The sequence below is a fragment of the Lepisosteus platostomus genome, chromosome 23 (genome assembly GCF_059453375.1).
Source record: "Lepisosteus platostomus isolate fLepPlt1 chromosome 23, fLepPlt1.hap1, whole genome shotgun sequence".
Lineage (NCBI taxonomy): Eukaryota > Metazoa > Chordata > Actinopteri > Semionotiformes > Lepisosteidae > Lepisosteus > Lepisosteus platostomus.
This window is the reverse complement of record NC_142633.1, coordinates 14,991,458-15,003,828: the sequence shown is the minus strand read 5'-3', so window position 1 is coordinate 15,003,828 and position 12,371 is coordinate 14,991,458.

Here is a 12,371-nt window from a genome sequence, read left to right as displayed (position 1 = left end):
TCCCAAACACCACCAACAAAGGCTGACAAGAGACTGAAGGGACTTGTACATCTGTACACATAGTTTTCCATTATTCTTCAGTGGCACCCGGCGGTGGAGGAACTTGACTGGAACAGCTCTTGGCTCTCCAGCCTCAACGCTTCCCCGAAAACAAGCAGCTCTGTGCCCACCATGGCATCTGCATTCTTCTTTCAGGTCTTCTGATGTCAGCACGTCTTCCAGAAACTCTGAGCAGCCGCAGTGGTGTCACCACAACGGTCCTGCCCCTCTTCTCTCTCTCTATCTCTAGCCTCTACCACTTTGTTCTCCTTTCCCTCCCTTTCGCTTTCCTTTATCCAACCCACCCCCTCCAGGACCCCAGCCTGTGTTGTTTCTTCTCTCCCCTCTCCCCAGTCCTTCCTACGCAGTGCAGCTCGAGCTTAGGCAGCTGCAGCTGCAGCGTTCCCTTGCCCATGTACTGTTCCTTTCTGCTGGCGTATTACTGGTCCATATCGACCTTTAACTCTTTCGCCTCTCCAAGCCCCCAGATGCATATTTAACTGATATTTCTTCTCTTTTGGAGGAGTCAGTTTGAAATCCGTTCTTATTGTCCAGCTAAATTCAGCAAGAGGCAACATTCTCCTGGGTTACCCAGCATCCTCTGTTCCTCACCAATCCAATCCAATCCAATCCAAGCTAGCTGGTCCTGCTACTGCTGCCACCTGTTTGCTGACTCATGTTTTGTCATCCACAGCATACAGGTCATGCTTCTCAGGCACTGCACTCAAACCCACTGGCTGAATCAAGCCCAGGGCTACATCATACAGTATATATGCTTTCGTTTGATACACACACGTTCTGCTCAGTTCCAGCGAAACTGCAGCTGAACTTATTTGCTCTTAGCTCTTCAAAATCTGTCTGTGTTTTGGGGATTCGTCTGGGGGGATGTGATGGTACTGGTATCTGCTCAGTGCCCTCATTTCCTCAGCCAGGCAAGTTAAAGTCAAGGAACTAATCAGAATCATTATCAGAATTTGACCAAACAACTGAACATCCACTCACTAAGCTAATGTTTTTGTGTATTGTAGCACTTTTAATGACACAATTGAAAGCCTCTTTTCTGTTTGGTCTGCATTAAATGCGTCCTGGTATTAATTTATGCAAATGTAAAAGCAGAACGATGCATATTTTTTAAAGGTAATTAATGCATTTTTTCATTTTGTTTTGACAACAGCAATTTACTTAATGGTCAGATAAGACCATTTAATCAGCCCATTTAAACAGTTATTGTAAGAGATACTCCAGCATACTCCAAAATGCTCTGCACCCCAGACAGGGGTGGCCCACTAACAGAATTGTTAAAGCTTTAAAAAATAATTTTCACACAGTCCCACATGGTGGCACTGTTAACTTGTTGAAAAGGAATGACTTTGATTGTATTAAAAAGAAAAAGGGTCAGTGATTTAAAAATGTATAAATTGTTATGAATGCAACTGCTAATGGCAGACTTGCTTTCATCTGTTAGCTGGGAAGAGGCTTTCAGGGGTAAAATTAAAGGTTTTGCTTACAACGACATGCAGCAGTATTTTCAAAATTACAAGACGTTACTACATGTAGACAGCACCAGGAGCTCCTGAAAGAAAAAAAAAACCCTCACAAAATTAATGATTCCATACATGAATAATTCAAATTTAAAATTAAAATATTAAATTAGAATATGAATGATATCTGCCAGCTAAATAAATGACCTTTGTTTTTCTATACAGACAATATTAATATTGATTTATGTTTTGCTAATGTATTAGGCATTCTAACTTGTGTCTCCACAGTTGACATAAGCAAGAATGAGTCAGGAATTCTGACATTTAGAAATGAAATAAGCATAAAACTTGAACCTCCCAAGCACAAAACCAACAGAACATCATCAATACCGCTGATATGCTTTGTGTTCATACCAGTCGGAAAAAAAGCATCAAAATGCAACCATTTGTGCCAACATTGACTATGTTTGTGAAGTGAGGGGAGGGAGAAGGGCAGGGATTAATCAATACAGAATTGCCAATAAAAAAGCTCTGATCTATAAGAAGAAAGTTACTGTATAAGAGATTTACAGGATCTGTCAGCACTTGCGTGTATGTTGTGATAAACCTGGTGTAAACAACTCCTCAGTTCCCTGCTCTGTCTCCTACTCCAGTCAGCATGGAGTCATTTCCAGGCTGAGCTTTCTCTGCAGAGAGCCTCTGCAGATCAAACTTCCTTAAGTATCTCTGTGTGCACACTTCCAGCAATGCATGCAGAGAGCTAATGTTTGCAAGTTACTTGGAAAGCAAATTTATCGTGGATCGTTTTCTCATTTTTTTTAGCTGTGTGGAGGAATCGTCATTGTTGATTGTGTGGAGTGCCTGCTGCCCCCGAGCTTGGCAATAACCATTTCCAGCTTTTTAAAGGGATTCTGGGACCGAACCATGGAAATGGGATCTAGAAATTGGTCTCAACGTGGAAATTTCTCCACAGACTCCCACACCCAGTGATGCAAAGAAGAGCGCAGATCTTTTTTTTCCAGTTTCGCACTGGATTCAATATTACTGTGAAATCTAAGCCCAAGGGTACACTCCCTCTGCTACAGTGCCACAAATATAGATCCCCGATTTTGCAGTCATGAATAAAGATGAAATCGTTCCAGTCAAAAAAAGAATTGATAGGTCTTATACATTACTTCCTGTAAAAAAGTCACATCATTCAGGGCCAGAACCACGATTTCTGAAGAGATGATTGAAGAGATGAAGACCTAAAGCATCAGGGATTTATAGCAAGGTAAAAAAAGCTGTAGTCAAGGATCAAACCTGCTGTTGAAGATCTCACTCAAGGCTTAACTGTGCTTTCCTATGCCTATGCCATACACTGTGATAAATGTTTCTGTTGAATTATTACAGAAATCCATGGTATTCCTGTGGGCCAGTAGAGAAAAGCACGCTGCAGACATGTTAAAGAAATAGAAAACCAGAATCAAACTAAAATGAAAATGTTATTAAGTGTGTAATGTATGCAAACCTGGTAAACATGGTAAAAGTTCTAAATGCTGTACCTATGGCACATTTATCAAGATGAGCCTTAACAAGGTGGACTACTACAGGAACCACCCTTAGTAACAAAACTAGGTCATCCAGGTTAAATCGACCCTTGATGTACAGAGAGGGGCTACAATTGTGAGGAGAAGGAGAGGGATAAGGGGAAAGAACTTACAGGACATTTTGGCAACAAATGGGTTTAGCCTTTTTATTATTAGTCAAGCCGAGGCTGTGGGTGAAGTAATCAAATCCACACCCCTACATATAACCACAAAACTCCAATAAATATTTGCACTTGGAGTGGAAATCGTTACTAGAAACGTGTGGAACTCTGTTAAAATAATATGAACTCTTCTGTGAATCTCACTACCTTGTAATGTGCAGGCAATGGTATGCTTAAGTAGTAGGCAAGATTCTCTCCTGATCTCTGTTATCAAGCTGGCAAAGAAAATGACTATAATTATCCCACCCACAAGAAATCATCTATCAGAATGGACTTCAGCCTCGTGGACCATGGTTCAACATTTAATGCATCACCGGGGAGTAATCTCAATACTAATACAGCTTGTCGATTGTGCTGGACCTCGGCAATTGTGCACAAGCGATCTCAGTCTTCGGAATTGTTGTTGTGTCATAATTGATGGGTTGGAGTGATGGAGTGATGATCATGGATCACACCCTGTCTGACAAGATCTCTAGCATACAAAGCGAAACAGCGGCGCAGAACCCGTCTTTTTCTGAATAGTGTTTAAAGGAGATGGGCTGGGACAGGGCGGGGAAGAAGAGCTGTTTTTTTTTTCATTTGTTTTTCGATGGAGCTGCAGGGGAACAGAGAAGTGCAATTCTGAAGCTGAAGTGACTAGAATCCAAAATGAAACAGGCCTGGCTTCATACACAGCCTGGCAGAGGGAACCTGCTGTCCATATTCATTTTTACAGACATCGACAAACTATTACTGGGGTTGTGACCACCGCGGTTCCGCGTGGGCTCGTGCCCTCACCGATCCACCCCGCCGGTTCGTCCCGCAACACCTGGGCGCGATCCCGGGTCTCTGGCTTAAAGCAGCAGGGAACCAGCCGAGTGAGCTAAAGGAGACCTCCCCCAGCCCAGGTGGCTGAGGTCCCTGCTACGCGCAGGGAGGGCGATGACGTCACCGTGCCCCAACTAGCTCTGCTACTGTGTACAGATAAAAACAAAGTCCCCACTGAATGGAGAGATGAGCTGCTTCTGAACTAAACCAACATGATACCAAACCCCCCCCTCTCCCTGCCAATTTAAAGATGAATATTATCTTAAATTTGGATGGTTAAACTAGGAAAGCAAAAGGAGTGAAAGGTTCTCTGAAGTTTTTTTTTCCTTTCCTTCAAATCCTGATGATTTAAAAATGAAATGACTCTCAATGGCCTCTTTTACAACAAGGGCAGACAAGAAAAGGTTAATGATATAATTTGGAGTGCTATAAATATTCAGTGAGAAGGCAGACTTTGTATTGGAGGCAGCAAACATGACAACATTAGCAGAGTCATGATTTATTATAGAGAATATGTCAGCGTGGGGAAGATTTATATAAAGCACTCTCACCTACATTTGAGATGTTTTTAATAAGGTTAGCAGAATAGAGAACATACTATTTTATAAATACAGAACAAGTCTTTACTTCACATAGAAATCAAAACTTGATGCACCTGCCAGTTGTAAATTTCAGATCTTTTTTTTCCCAAAGTGTAAATACAGAAAGCATTTCATAATCACCACATGACATGTGCATCTGTTTTTCTCAAATAGTGGAGGGAAACTTTGGATTTAATTTTAGTTGATCTTGGACTTTTATGGCAGTCAAAACACGTGGAAACAGAACTCTAAAAATATATCTACTACTGGGAAAAATAAAGCCCTTATTGTTTTAAAAGTCATCAGATGAACTTTTTTGTTTTGTATTCGAACCAATGCTCAGTACAAGAAGCATATTGATTTTATTTAAAAGAAAAAGCCAAAGGAAGCACAATTAAAACACTATCACAATTTTGGGGGAATTTCGGGTTTCTGGATTTATGAAGAAAGGTATTTTCTCAATTTAATTGCAACTAAGAAACATTTTAACCCCTCCAGCAAACGGAACCGGAAGCGCAGGACCATAAATACTAGTTGCGTGAATAAGCACGCTACTGCGTGAGTTAATACTATAGTCAAATATTGCAGGCGCTGCTATCTCGAAATGTGCAAGACACTAACGCAACCTTTTAATTATTCTGAAGAGGACTAATAATACTAGATAGCAAAAACTGTAATGACACCCAAACTAGGACGTAAAAAGGGTTATACCATGATACGTGAGATTTACTATCAGCAAAGAAATAAAAATCAAGATAAAACACGCACACGGCCACGCTGTTGTTGGGAATGTTGCTTTAGAAGCGTGCATCTAGCCGAGGTCTATAATTATCTCAACGCTTCATTAAAGACCGCACACTATCGCAGTGACTTGATTGCTGGAGATTTGTTAAAGATGGTGACCTCTGCCTGAACATGTTTTCCTGCTGTGTTTTTCAGTAGCATGTGTTAAATACTTGACACGCTCCATATTGTCGAAAACAGCAGTAACACACCAAGTCGCGGTCATGTCCATCCCATCTTCTGTTGGAATGGAGCTTCCATTACTCTAATTTTGTGGAAACAAACTGTCGAATTAAAATGTACAAACGGCCTCACGATCGGATTTTTTTCTTTAAATCTTCCAAAATCATGTTTTTTTGGTTGCATTTTTTTCTAATCTATTTTTATTTCACGGGTATAACAATGTATGGGCCAATTTCTACGATAAAACAGGTGATACTGTCTTCCCAAAGGTGGTGTTTCCCAAATAATAAAAAGGCTATCACTGGGATTATAAACTCTTTGGCACAGTTCTGCACAGTGATGGGCTTGCTGCTAATACTTAACGCTCAGGTGAATCGGAGAGGAGACACTGAACGTCTTTCATAAACGCAAGCCTCGCAAAACCTTTTTCAGCATTTTCATTGTTTTGCCTTCCGTCTGGGGCAACATGTTCAAGAACAAAACCAACAGAAAACAAGTCGTGTATTGTAGTCCTGTTTGCGAAGGTTTTTTTTTCACTTATGGTAATATTATTTCTAAAAATTATCTCGGTGAACACTTGATACGTAATCTGTTCTCATAACGCAGCTGGTCAAACAATGCTCATTTCCGAATTTTACCTTTTTAAATTCTGATTGAATAGCACGGCGAGTTAAAACTAGGAAATAAAGGATGAACGTTTCTCCAGATGAACACTAGAGGGCAGTGTTTCACTTTTCGAGGAATATATTTTTGCTGGAAAACTAAAAAACAATTCTAATAAACCTCATAGGTGGGTGACGGGTCTGTCCCCGACTGAATTAGTGAAGAGAGAGTAATTAATGCTCATTAGGTGCACAACCCAGTGCATTAGAGTGAAACGTGTGCTTTGGGGTTTTAATTTTGTACATGATTGCAGCAGTAAAGTTTAAACTACATGGCCAATCTCAGCAGTTAAAAATTCATTTTACTCTTAAAAGTGAAAATAAATGAAAGAATGTCCTGAGAGCTGTGTGTCTTGAAAAGGATGATGCACGTTTTGTTGATCAAATGTTTGTTTATTCGTTTCAGAAGATACATGTACTGTATAAGATGGAGTTTGGGGGACAACATTAAGATCAGGATAGCACGCATGCCTGTCGGAGAAGGCTGATTTTTCAACTTCTTCCTTAGATTAGCTGCACGGTTTAACAAGATTTTGTGGGCAGGTAGGAGGGTAAGCTTGTCAGCTGATCCTGGAGTTAAAGCATCTCGTGCCCCAGATAGAAGCTATGAAATAACTACAAGCCACGCCATGCCTCAAAACCTCAGTCAGGCTTCGTGGTTGTGAACACACAATCCATATATGGAGTTACACAAACATACAGTATATTTAAACCTTCATCACACAGTGTCTGCTAGGAAGAAAAGAGGCCCATCAGCTAATAAACAAGCTCCTGGCAGTGTAGCAAGAAACTCCAATGCATACACAGTGAGCAATGTTTTAGCAGGAGGGATTGCACTGCCTCTGTATTACAACTGTCTTAACAATTATATTGAGTATTAATCTAATTGTTAGCAGTGGAACATTGTTGATTTCATTCTCTTTAATATCACATGCAATTCCTTTCCTTTTGTTGGGTTTGTGAGACCTGTATTGCTGCTCAGCTTATTAAGAAATACATTATTCCCATGAAAAGCCTGAAGATAATAGTTAATGTTGAATTGCAGTCCTGCAGTCTAGGGGTTTTAAGCCATTTCATACTGTTCTGTATATCTTTCACACAGCTAATCTTGTATGTGATACTAATCAATGCTTAATATCCATAAGTGTTTTCAAGTAATGCCCGCACTTGGGAAATCAAACTGTTGGTTTATGAGTTAGTCTGAGCATTTTCTTGCGCCTGGTAAAAAAAATATAGGAATGAGAAAGGCTCTCCACAGATTAATTAATGATGAAATACAACGAATGTGGGCTGAACATGTCTTGTTTTTATTTACCAGTCTCTCCATATTCAGCTGCGGGCTCATAAACAAAGCTTCTGATGCTACAGCTTATGTTTGCTTTTTAATCACATGCATTTTTCAAAAATCCAAAATATGATTTTCTTTGTCTTTCAGGGCTTCGCTAAAAGCTCCTGTTTTAGATTCATGTCAATAGTGCTTGCCAATGGTTGTAAATTTACTTAGAATTTTAATGATACAGCCTTCCTTCTGTCCATCAGGGGCTATGCATTGCAAATAGCTTTATCCACTGTTTGCAGTTCAAGATTTGCACAATGTGTGCAGCCAAACCGACCTTTTCCATTTCCTCAGTATGGGAACCATTAATATCATAAGCCCTATCGAGGGAAAATGCAAACAAACTCTGTTTTTTTCTCTGACATTTTGCTCAAGCGCTTTCATCTTTACATTTCACCTGTCAAGCAACACATTACTTCTTTATTAGAAAAACAACCAGGATTTAGAGGAAATCTTTCTGGTTTTGAGTTTTCTATCTACTATAAGATGTCTTGAATTCTGAATTACCTCTAATTATGGTTTCACACAGAATCACATTCAAAACTAGGGCCATAATGCTCCACAGTAAGAGATGTATAGCTTCATAAATGCCAGATCATTTATAAAAAACACTAATGGAAATATGTAACTCTCTTTCCTTCAATGCCAGAAAAGGAATTCTTGCATCACTTTAGTTTCACCTTTGTTAACAATGCATGCTCAGAATGTAGAGTACTGCCTGGAGCTTCTATTCATTCAATAGTGCAAGATGGTTTTTACATAGATTCCTTTAATGATATCCTTTGGCACCAACACACTGGGCTGTGGGACTGCAGCCCGGATTCAGGGATGAGTTTGTCAAAAACGCACTGAGTTGGTAAACGTATGGCAGGGTATTCACAGGGATTACCCTGGGGCACAATGCAGATAAATAGAGTTAAAAGCAACTGGATGTTACCTACAGTAAGTGCACAAGCCAGGTCACAAATGAGAGGAGACTGTTACACCTTGTTTGTTCGACTGCTGATCCCAGTATCTCACTCAGGGGCTCCTGGAAGGATACCAGACTGTCTGATTTAACAGCACGGCTGGGCACTGTGTTCCAGATCTGCTGGCTGTAAAGAGTGCCTCTTATTTTCTATCTGAAGTGATTCTTGTAAAACCACTTTCTCTTGCGGATTTAACTTGTAAAGTCACACATTTTTACTTGTGTCTGTGTCTGTGAGTAACTGTGTCTGAGTCTGCCTCCTCCCTAACTTCAGCACACAACCTGCATTAGCAGTACTCCACTTGACAATTTCAATTAAACATCTAAAACAAGCTGTTGTTCCTTATTAGAGAAACACTATGCTGTATGATGAACCTTGTCTTTCCAGAGAGAAACACATTTTACTTCAGCTTGTGACCTGACTGAGTCTCCGAGATCAAATACATATTATTGCTCCAATTCATATTGTAACGCAACGGGGGCTCAGGCGGGCGCCCTTGCCGCATCTGGTCGGCCCAAAGTATAGGTGGCTCGAACCCGGGACTTCCGCGTCTCTCTGCAGCGACCTAGCCCCGTGAGCTAAAGAGAGATCTCTCCACAGCCCAGTAGCTGTGGTCCTGCTATCACAGGGAAGGGCGGTGACGTCACCCGCTCTGGTACGCCGGCTCTTACACAGTGCCTGTCAGCCGTAAGCGTTACAATATTATTTGCCATGTAAGTAGAAAATACAGACATACTGTATACTGTACAGTTATAGTAAAAAGCTTGAAGAATATTTTGTTCAAGCAACTACAAGAACACCTTGGAAAATTAAATATTTTCAATAGAAACCATTAATCAGCTTGCATCCTTAAATTAAGTAAAAAGTGAACTTATTTGCTTTAGGAATTTATTTTAAACATTTTATTTAAACATCAAATGGAAAGACTCTTAATATGCCTCTAGCCTCAAATGAACAAACATCATGATGTTTCCCAAATGTATTCACTTTCAGAATGAGTTGGAAAAATGAGCCCCAGAAATATTAACTGCATTGACAGTATTTATATTGTATAAGGATAAATACAGAAGACGTTAAAGCTGAAACCACTAGAGAAGTTGAAAGATAAAACACCTTGCACAAAGTGTGGACGAGTGGAAATGCTATATACTGTATATAAAACATAGAAACTGGGTGTGCTAAATGTCTTGCAAAGAAAATTAAAAATATACAGTAATGTTTAATATGGAGAAGAGAAAAGCATAAATAGAATAGTGACGTGCAAAAACAATTATCCATCAGAAGAAAAAAAATCTATTGCCTCATTCAGATGTACTTATATTGCCTCCCATTTTATATCAGGTGAAGAAATTAAATGATAAAATTTAACACCATCAGTATCGGCTCAACTTCAATATACTAAGCACATACAATAAACATTTTTTACACTTACAGTACATTCATGCCATTAATTCTTCTACAGTCCCTAAGGAGTATTTAGCTTTATAGTATTCAATAACATTGTCTACCATCACAACCCTTCTAACCTGTTGGTCTTTGATTTGTGCTCATTTCAGCACCTGCCTAACATCATTTCCAATAGAACTTACTGTGCAGCATTTATTAGCAGTAAGGGGTTGATGTGAAAGTATTTGCCTTCTGCAAATAAATGGTTGGCTTCATTCAGCAGGCTGAAGTTATCCCTTCTTATAACTTCAATGGGCCGTTGAGATTGTAGGTGCTAGTAAAGAATGTATTGCTTTGTTGAAATAGACATACATAACATGCAAAGCAACAGAGTTAAATTTGCATTCCAGTACAAATACAAGAAATTAAATTCTGACATACAAATAGCCTTAAGCATTACAGCTTCAGAATCCATTACAGATAAAAAACAATAAAGCCAGCTACCAAAGCTGCATTCTCTGAGGATGGAAAAAAGCCTTAATGACCTGTTTATCATCCGTTTTCCTACACAACAGACTCTTGGAGGCAGGTGTTGGGCACGTCTTTGGAAAAACACGTCAATATATTCTCCACTTCTGCACCCTGTAATGGATTACGAGGGGAGGGCTGTGAGACTCCTTGAGCGAACCCATACAGACACAAAGACAAGGACAAAGAGCAAGAGAGATGGCATCAGCCACTGATCTGCTTGATAGGCATACTGGAGTGGGAGTGCTTATAGGGAGACTGGCATAGTGCTATGGACGTTAGTCATTACTAGCCTTTCCAAGCACTTCATAGCTACAGTCACTGGACTGTAGTCATTCAGGCGTGTTGGCTTAGTTTTCTTGGGCAGTAGGAAACTTTTTAAGCATGTTGGTGTGACAGTTAGGGACAGTGAGAGGTTGAACATGTCTGTGAATGCAGGAGTTAATGTGAAGAAACCTTTGAGGATTCAAGGTGAAGCACCACCCAGGTCAGCAGCTTTGTGGATTTTGCACATCATGTTCATTGAGTTGAAGCACAAACCCTCGAAATGGACATTGTTACGCCCTCTACAGCTAGAGGGCACTCCTACTCTGTCCTGTTCCTAGTTTCCCTGTGCTTTGCTTGTCCTTCTGGTGTGTCTTTGTGTGGGGCTATATATTTCCAGGTCACCCTTTCCTCCTTGCTCAGCATTGAGGGTTCGGATGTCTTGAGACCCGCCTAGCACCAGGTTGTCTCCTCCATGGCTTGAGGTTATAGGTTTCTACCCGACATCATCTGACCTCCTGAGCCTGGGCTAACCCCCATTTTGCTGCTACTCATAGGGTCTTTTTTGCTCTCCTGGCCATTCCATGGTATGCCTTTCCGACATCCGTGACACAGAATGTTGAGCCATACTTTGACCCTGCAAGCGGCGCCTTTTGTTTTCCCGCATCGTTTTGGGCCTTTTTTTTTCAGTTCTCCTATTCTAATCATGGGATGCCACTCCTGACATCCGTGCCTGTGAGCGGGTCATTCAGCGGTATGTCTTCCCGACATCCGCATACGAATACTTGGCTTTCCTCGGATTGTCGCTCCCGGCATCCGTGAGAGCATGTTGAGCTTTTTTTCTGTTCTCCTATTCTTGTTGAGGGATGCCACCTCCGACTTCTTTGCCTGTGAGCGGGTCATTCAGCGGTATGGCTTCCCGACATCCGCGTACGAATACTTGGCTCTCCACAGGAAGTCGTGAATATTGAACTTATTTGTTTGCCCTGTGTGCAGTGTTTTTCTATTTTTTTCCTGGGTTTTTTGTTGTTAATTTTTTTTTACTCTTGGTCTTTGGTTTCCTCACTTCCTGGTTTCTGTGTTCCCTTGTCTTTCTGACCCCTGTTTCCCTGGACTCTTTGTTCCTATCTGTTGTGAGTCTTTCTTGTGTGGTTTGTTGCCCTGGTTGCCCAGGTTTATTTTTGTTGTTGTGCTTTTGTATGTGTTTTTTTTCTCGCTCCCCAGAGCCCGCCTGACCCCCATTCCTCTTCTCAATAAAGGTTTTTACCATGGAGGAGGAGGTAACTCTCTACTGTGGACTCCCAGAGGTTTCCTTTCAGTTAAATGAGGTTTTTCCTCCACCCGGGCTAAACCCTGTTTTGCTACTACGCATAGGATCTTTATTGCTCTCCTGGCCATTCCATGGTATGCCTTTCCGACATCCGTGACACAGAATGTTGCCCTTTTAAAATGTGAAGCAATTTTAAAAAACTTCCTTCTTTCATTCAGAAAGCACGACTTAAATTTCACCATTGTTTATATCAAAGGATTTGAAGCATTTGATTAATTCTGGTTTTGTGCTTTAGCTTTGGATAGCTTGGGGAGGAGTTGTACTACTGCACAT